Source organism: Fukomys damarensis, unplaced genomic scaffold, assembly GCF_012274545.1.
Source record: "Fukomys damarensis isolate Sample0158 unplaced genomic scaffold, DMR_v1.0_HiC HiC_scaffold_38, whole genome shotgun sequence".
NCBI lineage: Eukaryota > Metazoa > Chordata > Mammalia > Rodentia > Bathyergidae > Fukomys > Fukomys damarensis.
The window spans coordinates 5693872-5711681 of record NW_022900950.1 but is presented as its reverse complement, the minus strand read 5'-3'; the positions used below and the strand labels follow the sequence as shown (position 1 = coordinate 5711681).

At 32.1% G+C, this 17810-nt stretch overlaps 1 pseudogene; it reads right to left on the bottom strand.

The window, feature by feature from the left end:
• Positions 1–2833: 2833 nt before the first annotated feature.
• On the bottom strand, positions 2834–6234 carry LOC104858614 (annotated as a pseudogene).
• Positions 6235–17810: the final 11576 nt, after the last annotated feature.

Below are 17810 nucleotides of genomic sequence, written 5' to 3'. Positions count from 1 at the left end.
TGTGTGTGTGTGTGTGCGCGCGCGCATGTGTGTATTCATCAATTCAATGTCTTTTATCATTTTTTGCTTAGATGAAAATCTATTTCCCCTTATTTGAATATAGCTTATCTGGTTTTCTATATAAACCTCCAATCAGGTGACTGCATGTTCTACACGTCCAATGGAAACATTATACTCAGTAAAGGGCAGTTATGATGGCTACCTATCTTTTGATAGGTTGAAATAAATTGTGTTAGAGAGCTAATAAAATAGGCAATCAGTTATCTTTGGTCTTGTACAGTTTATGCTTAAAAATTTCTCATGGTCCTTTATTTATTTTTATTTACATGTAAATTGGCATTATATTTTTCTAATTGCCTTGGAGATATTTTGGTGTATACATGTTAGTGTATGTGCCTACTGATGTGTCTCACCTATATTAATCCTTATTGGTGTCTCAGAAACCCTTGAATATGTGGTTTGTTTTCTGTTAGAATTTCGAGAAAGGGCCAGGGATTTAGCTCAGTGATTCTGTCACCTGCCTTGCAAGTGCAAGGTCCTGAGTGAAATCCCTGGTACAAAAAAAAAATTGTTTTTCAGGAAAACTCTTAGCCTTTATCCTGTCCATTGTTTTGTCTTTCTCACTCATCTTTCTCTACAGTGTCACTGCGATGTATTGGTTTCACTGGACACATTTCCACAGAAAGCTTCCCTCGTGTAGGTTAGCACCACTGGGAGGAGGTTTCTCAGAGTCTACTCTGTCCTCAGCTCCTTAATGATCATACAATAATGAAAGTTCACCAGGGATATGGACACTTTTGTTTCTGTAGCATTCAGAGGTCCTGTGTTCATACTAGCCCACGTGAAAACTTTAAGCATTTGTGAATTATTTTAACAGAATCCTTAAGTGCAAGGAACTTTGCCAAATGTATGCCAGTATGCAAGTCCTCTCTGCTTGGACATACCTCTCTTGCCTCAGATTTCAGTCTAATTAGTTATCTGCAACATCACAGTTATTATGAGTCCAAAAAGTATTATTTTGTGATTATTTCACTTGTTACCTTGGGAATAGAACTGTGTCTGGCCTCTAAGTCTTAAGCAGAATATTTTTAAATGATGTTAGTATTTTTAACACTGTTTTGTATTAGTTGAAATTATCATTAGCTATTTATAAATATGAAATCAGGCCTTTGTAGGAAATAATATCTATTATAATATATTACCTATATTTTCTATATTTATGCAGTTTTACTTAAACATTAAGCCAAATTTGGTCTATACTTTCTCACTAATCTATGTATGTACATAGATATGCAAACAGCTGTCATCTTTACCCTGTCATATCATTTGATCTTTTTCTTTGCCTTTGCTTTCCAACAAACTTTGAAAATATCAGTTTTTAAAACAGAGGATGTGCATACACTATATTTGTTTTCATATTGATTCAGATGAATTTACTATAATTTTTAATTTGGTAATATACATTTCCACAATATGTTTAGATAGAATATTTTTACAGTGTCTCCTGTCCCTAAACACACAAAATCTACTTCTGTACTTTTAGAAATTATCTTTAATGTTTACTTATGTAATCCATTTCTGGTTTTCATAATGTTCATATTAACATTACTGTAAACACTAAGAGCAAATACTGAACTATGCTCCATAGATCAAACACATAACTTTAGATTTCTCTAAGCCTCTGGCTTACATCATCTTGATTTGAAACATTTTCCGTAATTGAAATTCCTTTTTATAATACAGTTTTATTTGCCAAAGTCTTTGCAAAACAAGTCAGATTCATCACCCCTGAAAACCGGTTCTTCCACATAATCCTTTTCTTGTATGACAGACTTAGCCGGCATTGAAAAAATTCTCTCATTTTTTTAAAGATTAAAAAACCCTTTATTTTTGCTGACTCCTTAATTACACTATGACTTTTACCATGCATATTGGCCTCATGTGATCTTATATCAAATATGTTGAAGAAAACTAAAATAAAACTTTTAAGAATAAAAATTTGCACAGCTATTTCTTCCCTCCCCCACAGAAATATTATTATTCTAAAATGTTCAAAACAACTGCTTAATCATCATTTATTAGTGAGCACATCTTCATATACTCTACATATAACTTACATTCTGCACCCACCTTAATGATAAAATGAAGCACTGATGAAGGAAACCTAGAAGCCCAGTTAAAAAATACAAGGACACAGGAAGACTGCAGATCCCACTCTGGAAAGAATGCACCGAAGACACATTTATTTTCTTCTTTTTTTCCAAGCAAATGACAAATACCCAGTTTGCCAGCTTGTATAAACCTAAGATTAACATTACACATTTAAACGTTGTCCAAACTTTACTAAGTTGCCAGCACCCATGCACAATTGGAAAACATCCTTAAATTTGTATTGAACCAGAAATGTATTACCATTAGTGCATTAGTATCTTTCATTACCAAATATTGAAAACAGCGGAAATTACTTCTGTGGAGGACTCCTCCTGGCAAGGTTAGCTTCCCAGCAGGGGGACACTTCTTGGCTCATGTACAAATTTGTCCGAGCTACTCAAGAGTCAAAGGTTACCTTGGATCACATTTAGTAGAAAAGCAAAGTGCATACAAGGACTACATCAATTTTGAAGACAAAAAAATGGTCCTACTGTGTGGTCCCAACAATAAATTCAAAAGTCTATGACAAAGAGGGGCTCCGATGAGTGTTTACTAGTACTTTAGATTGAGTACAGGTATACTGAAAGTTGAGTTCATCAGGAATCTTCACAGAAATGTTCCTGTTAATCCTTAAATGGTGCTTGTTTATAGTTTAACATTTCTGTTAAACGCATGTGTTGAATTACTTGTTATCCAAGCGTAGCAGCTGCTCCTTATCATTTACTGTTAGGGCCTTTAACTGTCCATCTCCTTTAACTTCTACTCTTTCCTTGACTATTCTTAACAATTCTCTCTGTGGTGGATTTTCTGCCATAAACAGTTTTAATAGAGGTTGATACAGAGTTGAAGTTAGCCATCCCACCGCCATGACATGACGTGGAAGAAAACGAAGTGAGGCCCCCATGACCTAGGGAGCCGAATGAGGTAAATCCTGTATCAAACGAAGAAACCCCACCTCCAAATGAAGGAAATCCACTAAAGGTAGCAAAACAGGATCCTGCACCACGGCTTTTGCTTTCTCGGGGACCCCTTCGGTTTCCAAAAAGTCTTCGAATAGGTCTTCGAATTCCATTGAGAATGAATGGGTCCCTTCCACCAACAAAATTCCCTGAAGATACCATCTGGGTTCGAGAGAGTGAAGCCCAACTCAAACGGACTGTCAAAGTGACTTCTATCGTCTCTATCACCATTAAATCCTTGTTTGCCATATTTGTCATAAACGTCCCGTTTCTCAGCATTCCACAACACCTCATACACCTCAACCACTTGTTTGAATTTTTGCTCTGCTTCTTCTTTTTCCTCAGGATTTTTAACCGGATGCCACTTTAGTGCCAGTTTCCGGAATCCCTTCTTCATGTCCCAGGGGAATCATGCATCTGCACGCCTAGAACTTCATAGTAATCCAGTTTGCTGGAATAAGTTCGAGGACACAGACAACCAGGGGCACAAAGGATGGAGGTGTGCGGCCTGGCCTGTGGAGGATCCGGTTCCTCTCGCTGTCCTCTCCTGTCATATAGTTTTGATACGTATAACGTGCTTCACCTGTGAGATTCCCGTTTTACGTGACGTTCTTCCTTTTCAAACATGCCAGCTAACCAAGACTAGCCAAAAAGCATTTTACGGTTTCCTCAATCTTGAGTACTACGATTGTAAATTTTTATGGCCTTCACCCTCACAATAATGAAATCGACTACACTTTTTAAAATCAGTCATCTCCGGAAAATAAAATTAGCACCTTTTTCATCTTTTCCATAATTTATTCAGGCACTATAGTTGCTACTTAGCACTTTTCAGCCGTACTCTTCCCTAAGCGATGCCCTCTTCTATTTTGATATGTACTTTATTGGCACTCTTTAACAACAAAATTATGCCCATTTCTATGGACATCAAGAGGCACTATAACATGTCTTATGCTTACATAGCACACCATTTTCTTTTTGTGTCTATAATAATAGAGAAAAATCTGAGGCCATTTTACAAGTAAGATGAACATCACAAAAAAAAGTGGAAAAAGTAGCCTTTGACCAGGCTAAGGATTCTTGCTTATATTAAGACAGCTGAAACAAGGAAATAAAACATGGCTTTGTTTAACCTCACCTAAAGAAGCCAATCAGGCACCTGGATTTTTTTTACCTGCTCTGTTCCTGGATCTGAATGAGAACAAAAAAAAATTATGCTCAGATTGCTTTGCAGGCTGTATGTGAGATTTAGTGAGCAAATCTGCAAGTTATAAGGATCATCTGTATACCTGTATTGATTTGTTTGAGTTTTCACTGGAGATTTCTAATTTTTGGCTAGTTCATTTGAAAGTACACAAATGCTGAAGAATTTTGCAATCTTACATAGTTATAAGAAAGCTATAAGCATTTCCAATTGAAAAACAAAAATAAAATTTAAAAAATTTTTGTCCAATTCAAAATAATTTTATATAGTTTCATGTACATACATGTAAAGAATAATATTCATATTTATTTGAATTATAGCAGTATAATAAATGCTTAACTTGAAAAACTATTACTCTTTGTGTTTATATTATTTTTCCTCTGGCACCACAAGATGGTAAAATTCACTGCAGTGTGCCAAAGCGAACTAAAATATAAAATAGTGCCTAATCCATATAAAAATTCTCAAATTTATTTAAATTCATAAAAAAACTTGTTGAATTAAATTCATAATTAAATATATAAATCTAAGTATATAATTCCAGAAATACCTATGTGCAACTCAAAAATAACATTATGTACAATCATTAATTAATCAAATTCTAAGATAATTTCTATCTGAATATGCAAAAAGATCAACACACGGTATGGAAATAAAATTATTTATAGAAAAATACCCATATCAATAAATATTATGTAAAATTACAAATTACAATACAAACCACCCAGATCCTTGAGCTTGCAGGCAGGCCACTGAACCCCTGAGCTAAATCTCCAGCCAGAATTAGTATTTTTTGAGGAGTAGTTTTATCTGCATGTTTTCTGAAATCTATATCATTCTTTATTCAGTAATATGTTAATTTACTCTATAAATCTGTTGTTACTAAAATGGAATCTAAATCATGAAAATTATCTGTTTTTGTCCATGATTGTCTATATTTTATAGTTATTTTGTAGAGTGAACTGATGAAAACAAATACACAATATATCAAGTGTTCTGTAATACAAAGCAACGTGGTCAGTGACTCCATGCACACCTCACAAGCATAAGGTTCAGAGTTCAATCCCCAGTACCAGAAAAAAAAATGTGGAGATTCTGACATATGATCTCTATATTTAACAAAAGTTTTAGATGTTTAGGTATAGCTCTTAATTTTTTCAACATATTTAATTTTTAGACAATTTATTCCAAGAAAAACATTTTCTTAATATTCCTTGAATATTTTACCATTCATGTGAAAGCTGGAGAATTTCTTAAAATTACAACCATTTTTAAAGTTTTATAGAATGACTATGAATTTCAGTATGTTTTGATTTTTGTTGGTTTCAGTATTTCCAGCATAATGATAATTTCAACATGTTTGAAAATTGACATTTAGCATTGCTTTATGACACACAGCATAGTTGACATTGTTGGGAAATGCTGTGCTTAAGATATCCTTAAATCTTTTGAAAAACATTGTTTCTCCTAAATATGAAAAAAAGGAAAATAAAGACAGGGTAGAGAAATTTAAGTAATACAAACAATAACCAATAGAAATGTTGAATGGATATTTAATACTTATGTTTGCTCTGCACCATCATTTAAAACATTTGCATCTTCAAAATAAAAAATAAGCTATTATCTCATATTTATGCAGAGCATTGTTTTTTCAAAATTATATTTGATGAGATAACTAAAAATCATAATCAGAATACTCTAGATAAATAATTAAGAAAATTTTGAAAATTGTCCTAAGCATTTGTCCTTTGTACTTCAAATTATGTAATAACAAAGAAATATAAAATAGCTAGATATTTATAAAAGTGTTACAGATTGTTTTCTGCATTTTCTTTTTCTCAATATACTTTGCAGATATAGTCATTCTAAATTACTATTTCACAAACTAAGATGATTCGCAGCAGGGAAGCCTTACCTCATGTTGTTTTCATCAAAGGGAGCTTAGTCTACATTTCCCTGTCTGAGTTTTGCCATTATATTACTAATTTACACTTTAGGGAAGAGGTCAAGAATGCTCCAAATTTTTGTTGACTTGATATTAACCTGAAAGGAGAATGTTAATAACTGATGAAATATATCCACAGTAGTTCGACATCAAGAAAGCTTCAAGTTTTGTGTTTTACAATTTAAAAAAAATTCTACCCGTATTGTTGAATATATATGACATTAAGTTTTTGAGATTAATATCTTTTATTTAATGGAGCCAAATATAACTTATACAATATATATGAAGATATAAAGTATATAAAGGGTAAATCTTAAAAATATTAGCTGGGTAAAATGATACTTAATAAAGTCTAATAGTCAAAATTAAACAAAATAATTTGGTTTTCTAGTGCTCTTATATATTAACTAAAATATAAGTAAGTAATTTAAAAGGCATTATCATTAAAATTGTTTCAGTATATAGTGCCCAAATATTATTTCATTAACGGTATTGAAATTATTAATATTAAATTTTATTAAATAATTCGTGTGACTACTTACATTTAATTCAGAATTATACATACTGTATTTGTTATCTCAAATGGTTAAAAAGAATATTTTAAAGCATTACTAAAATATTTGCACATCTACTGTAATGCTAGGGTGTTAGGTATATTTTTAAATATTGTAACTTCTTAAAAAGAAGGAGAAATTGGACAGAGTCCTCTTATATGGTTTTCTAGGTTGGGGTAAACAAGAGTTCTGAGTTATGTGGGTTAGACCCAGAAGAATCACATCATAGAGGTATTTAAGAATTATAATTGTACATAATAAATATTTTTCTAAAATAAAATGTCAAAGTCATTAGAATGTTGTAAATATTATCTTTTCAAGAAGAAGACTATTAAATTTACTTGGATGTAGTTATATGGCATTGGTTGAAAAATGCAAAAAGTTATTTTATATTGAAAAAAGTAACAATCAAGTAAATTTGTTGTGTTACACCATTAATATTGAAGATGCTATATTTTGGGGCAATATGTTTTAGGACATGAAGTTAACATTTTAAAATGGCAGAAAGACAATTAAGAGCTCAACAGCAAGTAGACTGTTAAGAGTAGGAAAGATAAAACATAAATCAAAATCAGATAGATGTGTAAATTAGAGTGATATTGCAAATAAAACACAAAACTGCAGAAAATATCATGGCAGACCATCCATTTCTTTGAATGAAAAACACCACCACTTGAGTATTTACAACTAAATGAAAAATCACAACCAGATGGAGGAAGGTACACCAGTAAAGTTATCGAAAATGTACACTGGTCAAGGTACACACTCAGTTATAGAAAATAATGAGAATGAAAAAAATTTTTCCTTACATAACCATCTATTTCCAGGGGAAGTAATCTTCTTTCTCATTTTCTTAACTAAATATTCATTATTTCCCTTCACAGAAAAGATGAAAATAAAGTGTTTGTAGATGGGGAGGGGAGGAGGGGGTGAAGGGAGGGCAGAGGTAAGGGGAAAAAATGACAATCAAGACTTGTCATGTAAAGGTACAAGATCCCAACAATGAATGTAACTGTACTGTATCCCTAAAATGTACCAATAAACTCAAAGCTGGGAAAAAAATAACCGGAACAAAAAACAAAACAAAACAAAAAAATAAAATTTTAAATATACATGTTTCCCACCAAGGTACAATATCTCATGCAATTATATGTTCCTCTACTGGGTACCTGCCTCCAGGTGTGTGCAGGAATGAATTTTCATCTCCATAGTAATCTATTATGCAACTGAAATAATTACTCTGGGGAGTTTGTGCAATATGAGCATCTGTCACTTTAAAAAAAGTAAGTAGAAAATAATTAACATATAAATGAGTTGAATAAATTAATGACAGAAGTATAACATACTCTCAAAATTTTGAAAATGAAGAGAATTTATCTCTAGAGCTACATAAAAGCTACAGTAGCATTTAAGAAACTGTGTCTACACCTATAGAATAAGCAATTATTTTATCCTCTAATTTCCAAATAATTTACAGAATGCATGTTCTATTGTCTTGTGTGTGGCAAGAGATCTGTAAGGCTGAGTTGGTACCTCACTGCTTTTTGATGACAATAATTTTTCTTTTGTAGATTCTTATTTTTTCTATAATTCTATTCATAATGTAATATTTAACCTTATAATTGCTATTTTCTCTATGCCTCTCCAAACAAGTCTGTGTTATTTACAATTCCAAATTTTGCTTAATAAATTCCAAATATACTAACGGTTTCTCTTTGAACTTGCTTACAGTTACCCTTGCCACCATTACCTTTTCCCTCCATACCCTGCTTGTTTCTGTTCAAAACACTCTAGCATGGACTTCATCTGTGTTGCTACTATGGATTTCTATCTCTGAGATAAGTGTATTTTTGTATTTTAACATAATGTTATCTCCCCTCTGAAGCTCCTACATCTGTTTTAGTAATGTACTTATTGTTGGGGTTTGGACCTTACTAGGTTCTTGTTTTTGTGAACAAAGAATTGGACAAGAAAATGTGCAAAAGGTAATGAGGTATTATATTTATTAAAGATAAGAAAATAAATATGCTCTGCAGATTGAGTGATGGCCAATTAAAGCAGAAAAAGAAGTACACCCTGATATAGAACAGGCCACTGAAAAAGGAAGATTGCCATAGCCATGATGTCAATGACTTACATTTTTGGTAGCCTCCATTTGGTCTTCAGATCTAGGCCATCTCTTTCAGAAATGTTCTTGTTGCTCCAGAAGAACTGAAGATCGCATTCTCCGGTGAGTACAAGAGGCAAGGCCTGGAAGGGGTTTTGTGAATCAGCTCCAGATCTGCAAGACCTCACTGGACCACTTTGCCACTCACTCACCTCCTGCCTCACACATTTCTGTCACTAAAAGTGTCTGTTTTAAACAATATGGTTGTTTACTTTCTAAACATTGACTTCTTAATGTAGACTGAAAGGCCAAATAAGCTAAGCATGATGCTTGATCAGTAATAATGTACACCCAGCATGATAAATATTCTAGTATTTGAGTATCTAGAATAAGATATTTTTAGAGTTCTAAAGAGATGCAATTTTCAATTTTTTAATAATATGTTAACCTGAATACTGTACCTTGATTTTTATATTTTAATGACCCTTACATAAGGCGTTTTAAAATTTAAAATTTAAATGTTACAAATTCTTTATATCTTTGTGCACTGAATAAAGTATTTAAGCACTTGTTCATATTGTTTAAAAAACAAAATGTGGGGAAAAAAGAAAGCAGAAAATTTGAGTACAAATGTTCCATGTAATACAGATTCCTTATTATCCATGAAATAATTCAATTCTTTGATGTTTTATGTGATTCAGTCTTTTCCTCATTGCTGAGACAAAATACCCACACCCAAAGTAAAAGGAGTTTGTTTCAGTTCACTGTTCGTAGAGGTTTCAGTTAATAGTTCGTCTGCTCCGAGGCAGGGTGGCATGGCAGAGAGGAAACACTCAGGAGAAATAGCTCATAGTGGGAAGAAGGCAGCAAACTAGTGAAGTACCAAGCAGCAAACAGCAAGAAATAAGCAGCCAGAGCAGCCTCTTTCTGTCCCTTATATTTTATCCAGATTACCTGTCCTTAAGGTGCATTGCACTCACAGCCAGAACAGGCCTTCCCATTTTCTGAATTCAGAACTATGCTTAACTAATCAGTGGGCTAATTTAGTAATCACACACCCTTAATCCCAGCATCACACACTCTAAATGCAGCCACCTCTGAAAAGTTGATCACATAAGTTTTGGGGAGACATCTAAACACAAACCATTAACATACTCTGCCCAGCTTTACTTGTTCATGTATTATCACAATTCTCAATGTCCCAACTATATTTTCTTAATATATTCTTGCAGATGTCTTTTAAATGTTTAAATAAATGATACTTTGTATAATTATATCTTCTAAAATTAAAACTTTTAAAAATGTTTCATGACATTGAACAAGATTTTTAAGTTTTGTGTTAGTGAGTATTAAGAATTTTATAATTCCTAATATTTGTCTAAGTAACCTTGGAAACTAATTCTAAATTATTAATAAGATTAAGAAATGTGATACAAGAATCTAAAATTATTTTGTTCAATCTATATGTAATTTTATGCCCAAAATAATATGTATTTCCATGAATGTCATTCAAATAAGTGTTCAATTTCATATGTAATTTTAATTACAGGACATTTGGATATTTTAGCAAAAACTATATAAAATACTTGGACTAATTTTTTATGTAATAAATGTATCATAAAATCATTGTAATTCCAAATCTCTTCATTAAGAAAAAAAAAAATCTCAGTTTTCCTCAATGCAAATGTTGAGTAATCTCTCTCCCTCTCTCTCTGGAGACAGACATACAGATATCCTACTTCTGGTTCAGATTTAGATATAGGCATATATTCAAATTCTGACCTAGTATTCTACCCATCATCATAATTTTGAAAATAAAATAGATTTTTAAACTTTCATATTTCTCCTACTACAGTTTATAATGGCAATTAGTTTTATTTCCCATTAAATGAATTCCAGCACTTTGATGCAATGATGGTTTTAAGGTTTGAAAGCATTTTTCTCACAATTTATTGTAGAAAATCTATCATCTTTTCAGACTTAGAATAACCTTTTCAAATCCTCTAAGGACAGGTGTTTAAGACATAGAGGTTGAAAAGTGTGCCTCTAACAGTTAGTTAGCATTTTAATTTTTTGGCTAAGATAAAAAGCTCTCCACATATTTAGGTATATTGTTTGACTTGACTTTTCTATATTTTATAGTTTAAATGACCATAAGGAATAATGTAAATAAAGGAATATTTAAATAAATAAAGTATATTTAAATAAATGAAGTCATTACCATTCGTTTATTAACCTCATTATATTTCACTGAGATGTTCTTGATTGCTGCTAGGTATGCTAAAAATAAATTTTTAGGGAGGATGTTTAAAATACTTGGAAATGATCCTATTTGTCAGGCTTTGTTACTCTTACTGTGACTTATGAAATGCCATGGAGTCTTTATGTTAGTTGCCTAAAACATGATTTCTGTGACCCAAAACATTTCAAAGCTCTTAAAAGTTGTTATACAGAAAATAATAAAACCATACAAAGATGTGATACATAGAATACAAGTTATATAATAATGAAGGATGACTGAGCTTTTTAAGTTATTACTTTAAACACAATATATTTAAAGATAACTTGTAACTTTGGTGTGGTCCAGAATCTTTTAAAATAAAATATTGAACTAAGTAAAAACTGTCATAGATCATTTAAAAATCTGCTAAGATTAATGAGAAACTTATAGTGGTATACACAGAAAAAAATATTACTCATTTGTTTATGGATCTCTTTTACAGATCAAGTGAATATCAATAATTAAAACAAAGAAAAAGGATAAAGAAAAGCAATCCAACACAATATAGGGTATATTTTTAAAAGCAGGATTCCAACAGCAAATAGAAAAAGAACAGTGAGTCCCATCTAAAAAATAATAAATTCAATCTTTTTTTTTTTTTTTTTTTTTTATTTTTTATTTTTTTTTTTTTTTTTTTTTTTTTGTAACGGGGATCAAACTCGGGTCCTTATGCTTGCAAGGCATGTGGTGGAACCACTGAGCTAAATCCCCAGCTCCATAAAATTGAATCTGAATATGTTATATGTTTATAAATTCATGTAATTTTGTAAAATATGTAATTCTAAGAATAAAACAGATAAAACAAAAAGTATCATTTAACTTTAATTGTAAAATTTTCTCAATAGTCTGTCCACATCTGGTGATCACTATCAGACAATTTCCATAATGGAAATGCACACTAAGTTAATCATTGAAAAGAGTTTTTGTTTTCTTTCGTATATTCAGTTATTTGGAAAATTATATTTTGACATAGTGATTCAGTGAAATAGCCTGAAAAGACTTTGAGTATGAAGTTGAGAGAGAGAGAGAGAGAGAGAGAGAGAGAGAGAGAGAGAAAATTATACAGTTAAATTCATTATAGATTTAAAGTTAGAAAAACATATTTAAATTAAAGCAAATAAAACAGGTAAGTTTTCCCTTTCTACTTTAGATTTCAGAATATATTATTTCACCTAGTTTACAATGAAAGCTGCTATCTTTCATACTCAGTTTAACCTGACTTCTGTATAACAATATTAAGGAGAGCAAAGCAGAAAGAAAATGTGATTTCCCCAGGTACCATATCTCTCAAAGAAGAGCTGTGGAGCAGAAATCCTAAATCATTCAGCTACATTTTTAATATTTTTTGTCCCAAGTGAATTTGGACTCCTTCATAATATAACTAAAGCTGTAGAACAGAACAAAAGTGACCAATAAGACTGGATGGTTATCTATATCACAGAATTAAGCCATTCTGCCAGATAAATAATAATCATGCACTCAATCATAAAATTTGAATATTAAAATATTTCAAATTATGCAATAATAGACTGTTGCTTACTCATTCTATTTTGGAAATTTTTCCTTCTAAAAAATTATCCTTAAAAATTCAACTTATGTTTATCAGTGCTGATTCATTTACTATTGGTTAAATAAATTAAAAATACAAATTTTAAAGCTTTTAAATAAAAATAGATGTCTTTATGATTTTTCATCAAATATTTTCATTTCAATATTGAGTGACTTTCTTTTTGCAAAAATGTTACCTAGAAATGTCCAGAATAGAAATGAATCATAAATAGCATTATTGTTCATAATTTATAAGTATATACAAGTAAGGTAAAATGTTAAACAGATGTAATGATTCTTAAGATCTAAATATAATTCTATTCATCCTTTTTATATTAAGTATAGTTCAGTTACTTGAATAGCAGTTCATTGAAATGATTAATACATTAAAATGTTAATATATTGAGTGAAATTCTTAAAGCTGAAAAATACAAAAGAATACAAATTTTCCACCATACCTATTACAGGTCCGTTAATGAAAAAAGTTTTGTAATTAATATTTCATTTATCTTGGGAACAGGTACATAGTACAGTCACCAAATTGCATAGATTATGAAACATCATTCATTTATGTACATATTTTTCTATTCAGATTTACTATTCATATCATTTATCAATTTGCATATATTGAATCATCATGCATAATTTACCATATTTTGAATATTTTGTTAATGATGGTCCCTTTCGAAGATTTTATATGTGCTCAAATTTTAAACATTCAAATATTTAAAAACTTAATAGTTGAGTTTTAAAATATTATTTTTATGAAATAAATACTTAATAACAAATTGTAAACCATATAGTTTTATGGAGACTATAAGGGTAGATTGCGCACTAGTAATTTTAAATAATCTGTTAATACTGTAAATATAATTTGTGTGCTCTTTCAAAACATTTTGTTATTTTATTTCATTTACTTACTATGATCTTAACTCCACCTAGACAATATATATATTTGTACTGGGGATCAAACTCTGGTCCCCGAGCTTGCTACGTAGGCAGTGGCACCACTGAGCTAAATCTCCAGCCCTGCCTAGACAATATGTTATTTCTCCTCCTTTAATTTATAATCTCTTTAACTCTTAAAAGGCAAAATACTGTATGAATTTCTGAATTCATCTCCTTAGCATTCTGTTTCTTGCAGCAGAACTTAAGTTAAGCAATTTTAAAAGTTTTATATTTCCCATATTCTATTTTCAATATTCTTAATATTTCACATGTTTTAAAAAGGCCTTCCTAATTAAAAATATACTCTGGACAAATAAATGAAAAGTAGTTATACAAAACATATTTACACAAAACAAGCACACTTTTGTAACGTGAGAGTGAAGTATAATTTAAAAAAATATCTACAGGACATCTAGTCTAGTCTACTTTTATGGTTAATAGAACATTTTTTGTTATTAAACATGCACTCTGAGCCTTGTTCGAAAGGTGAGAATTACTTTATTTAGACTGTGATGATAGATGTTAAGATGGTTATAACAGAAGGAGATACTGAGCAAAATCCTCATGTAGAATATATCCTGTAGAAACAGGTAAGGAGCAGAGTGGACTGGTTAGGAGATGTGAAATTGCTGAGAGAGACATCAAGGAGTTCTTGTTAAATCATTTCTTCAGGGTTCCTGCTGAAGGCAAGTCACAGAGAGAATCAGTAGGGTTCTCTCTAAAATGACTGAGCAGATGTTTGCAGCTACTACAGTAAGTAGGCTGAGCAAAGGGCTCAAGGGGTCCTTCTCAAAAAGAGGAGCAAGAAAAGAAAGCCTGACTGGAGTATTCCCAGGAGCCACACCTGTCAGTTCAGAGGCGCTTTTCCATCTTTACATTTTGTCCATGAACACTTTTATCACCGCTCTGTGTGGAGAAGTGGACTCAGCAGCAGGTATGTTACAGGAGAGAAGAGTTAAGGGATAATACTTAAACTGGAGAGGCAGCATGAATTTGGGCACCTGATAAAAATCACACAAGTCTTCTAGTTGGAGTGGTTTGTGAATGGGTGTATATTTCAGTTACTTTTCTCCTTCCTAAGATAAAATGCCAGGCATACAAATTTAAAGGAAGAAAGGTTTATGTAGCTCATAGTTTATAGAAGTTTCCATCCATAGTCAGCTGGCTCCAAAGCAAGGGAGCATCACAGAGGAGAATGAGTTCATAGTGGGCAGAAGGTAGCAAAGCAACAATGGATGACCACCGCTCTTTCTATCCCTTACGTCTTATCCAGGCTACTTAGGACAGGTAGTGCCCATACCCTTCATGCCCTTGACCTTGGCATTGCACCATGAATCAACTCCAGCATCACACACTCTAGAACCCTCTGCCTCTGAAGAAGCCCCACCTATGACTGCAGGAGGCTTTGCAGAGACCATCTAGACACAGTCCATAGCAGTGTTTGGGGAATTTACCACATTTATTTTTCAAAAATGGGACAACGAAAGCACAGATTCATATGGTGAAGAAATTTTAATATCTATGAGAAAATGTTTTTCTGAATATGTTACACAGTCTCTTCCCTCTGTCTCCATTTATCATTGGGCACTATTTGAATTAAATAAAGCAATTAATTCTGGAATATATGTTCTAATTTGTGAGATGACGTCTTTCTACTGCATCCATATATGCATATTAAACTTATTTGACTCATTGTCAATTGACAGTATTACAAAAATATTTTTGTTTACTTCAGAAAATCTAGATAAATATTTCTAAAGTATATTCAGATACCTTATTATATTTCTAGAAGTTAGAAAGAGTATTAAATTTGAGTTAATGAAAATTATATATTTTAACATAGAATAAGAAATCATAATATAGATGTAATACAATGTAAGGAAAAATCATACTGTAAAACAAATTTAATAAATCCAAAATTTTCAAATTTAGCCTCGTGGATCACAGAGGTAATGGGGAAAGGGTGGGAGTTTAGTTGGACTTCTCAATCTTGTTACTGTCACATTCCTCCTACACTTCTGCATTTCTTTATTACATTTCCCCCTAAAAAGAATGGAAGCCCTTTCTTTCTTTCTTTCTTTTTTCTTTCTTCCTTCCTTCTTTCCGATCTTTCTCTTCTTCATTTCTTCTTGGCTCGTTGTCTCACCTCAGAAAAATGACTTCTTTCTGCCATATAATTAATGGTTAATAAATATTTGTTGAGTAATGTTAAACAAATTTAACACTACATTATGAATTATTTGTTTTTCTCTAAAATCAGACAGTATAGAAATTGTACAGTTTTAGCTTTTCCTTTAGAGCAAATATTTATTAAGAATTTAATCGATGACATGGAAATAGTTTATCTTTTAAATCTATTGCCTCACTTTTATCTCCTGAGGTTGATAATCACTTATATATCTGATTCCTAAAGAGGAAATAGGTTGCACAGGTAGGAAAATACCTGAGAAACAATGACTAGCACTAGAGGGATCCAGCCCCTTCCCCCGGATAGGAGGGTTCACGGAAGAGACTGGAGTTCCAGAGGCTACTGAAGAGTAATTTCATGTCAGAAAGGCTGCCCAGTGTGCGAGAGCTTCTGAGAGAAATTTCATGTCTATCTGATTCCTAAAGAGGAAATAGGTTGCACAGGTAGGAAAATACCTGAGAAACAATGACTAGCACTAGAGGGATCCAGCCCCTTCCCCCGGATAGGAGGGTTCACGGAAGAGACTGGAGTTCCAGAGGCTACTGAAGAGTAATTTCATGTCAGAAAGGCTGCCCAGTGTGCGAGAGCTTCTGAGAGAAATTTCATGTCTGACAGAGGTACCACTAGAAGCAAAAAACAAAAAAGAATCAAAAGAACAAATTTCCACCTCTTCGCCTCTTTCTTCTCTCCACAGTTTCTGTTTTGCCTCCAATATTCTGTCCTATTCAGAAACAATCTGACAAGCTAAAGGAGTGCACATTTCTTTTACAAAAACATAAATAATAATAAAAATGAAACATGCTAAAACATATCTAAGAAAACAAACTGATTTTAATCACTGCAGTACCATATCATATAGATTAGAAAATTCAAGTTCAGAGACATAAATCATTCATGCAGATCCAACAATTTTTATTTATTTATTTATCTTTTGTACCAGGATTGAATTCAGGACCTTGTTCTTGTTAAGAAGGTACCTGCACCACTGAGCTAAATACCCAACTCAGATCCTACAATTTTTAAAGCACTGAACTGGAATGGACAATTAAAGGAATCAAGCATTATGTCATCAGCTGATGATACTAATAACATTTTAAAAAGTAAAATAATGATGCTTAGACTTAATCTAAATGTGCATCTGACAGTTCCAAAATATTTACTTATTTATCTCTCTCTAGATTAAGTAATAAATTAAACTTTACATGTGACAAAAGTGGATTGTTTTTCCCATTGAGGCTGATAGTAGTTTTCCTACCAAAGCACATTTTCAACCAAAGTGATTCTAACTACCTGTTAAGGAAGCTCAGCAGCCATACACAAGCATATGGCATGGCAGACTACGTGGTTAGTGTGCCTCGCAGATTATTCCAAAGCAAGGGAGGTCTGTGTTTGTTGCAATCACCCATGCAATTCATCTGCGGACAGTGAGTAAAGAGATCCTGGTCATTTTCCATCTAATTTATCCTTTGTAACACTTAACATACTTTGTTCTCTTGGTGAACTTTTCTATTATATTTTTGAATTGTTTATTTGCCCTACAGGTTAATGCAGTGATAGTTTCATTTGACATTGTAAAATATGTCCTCTTAAATCCACTATTTCTACATCAATGTTTATTAAAAATACGGATTACTCACATAGCCATTTGTCTGGTGCCTCCCAAAGCTGAATTGAGAAAAGTTTAAAGTTATGTGGTCTGCTTTCTGTTCACATAACCTACCCTACTAAGTAATTTATAAAAATCCATAAAATAGAAAATTAACTTAAAGGTCACTAGCCTCTCAGAAGAATAAGTGACCTTTGATGCTAGAAATCACTGACGGGTTTTTTGAGTTTTTGCATAATATACTATGTATCACTTTTCTCAAGTTACTGCTTAGAAAATTAAAACAAAAGGCACAGAATGAAATGCTACAAAATATATA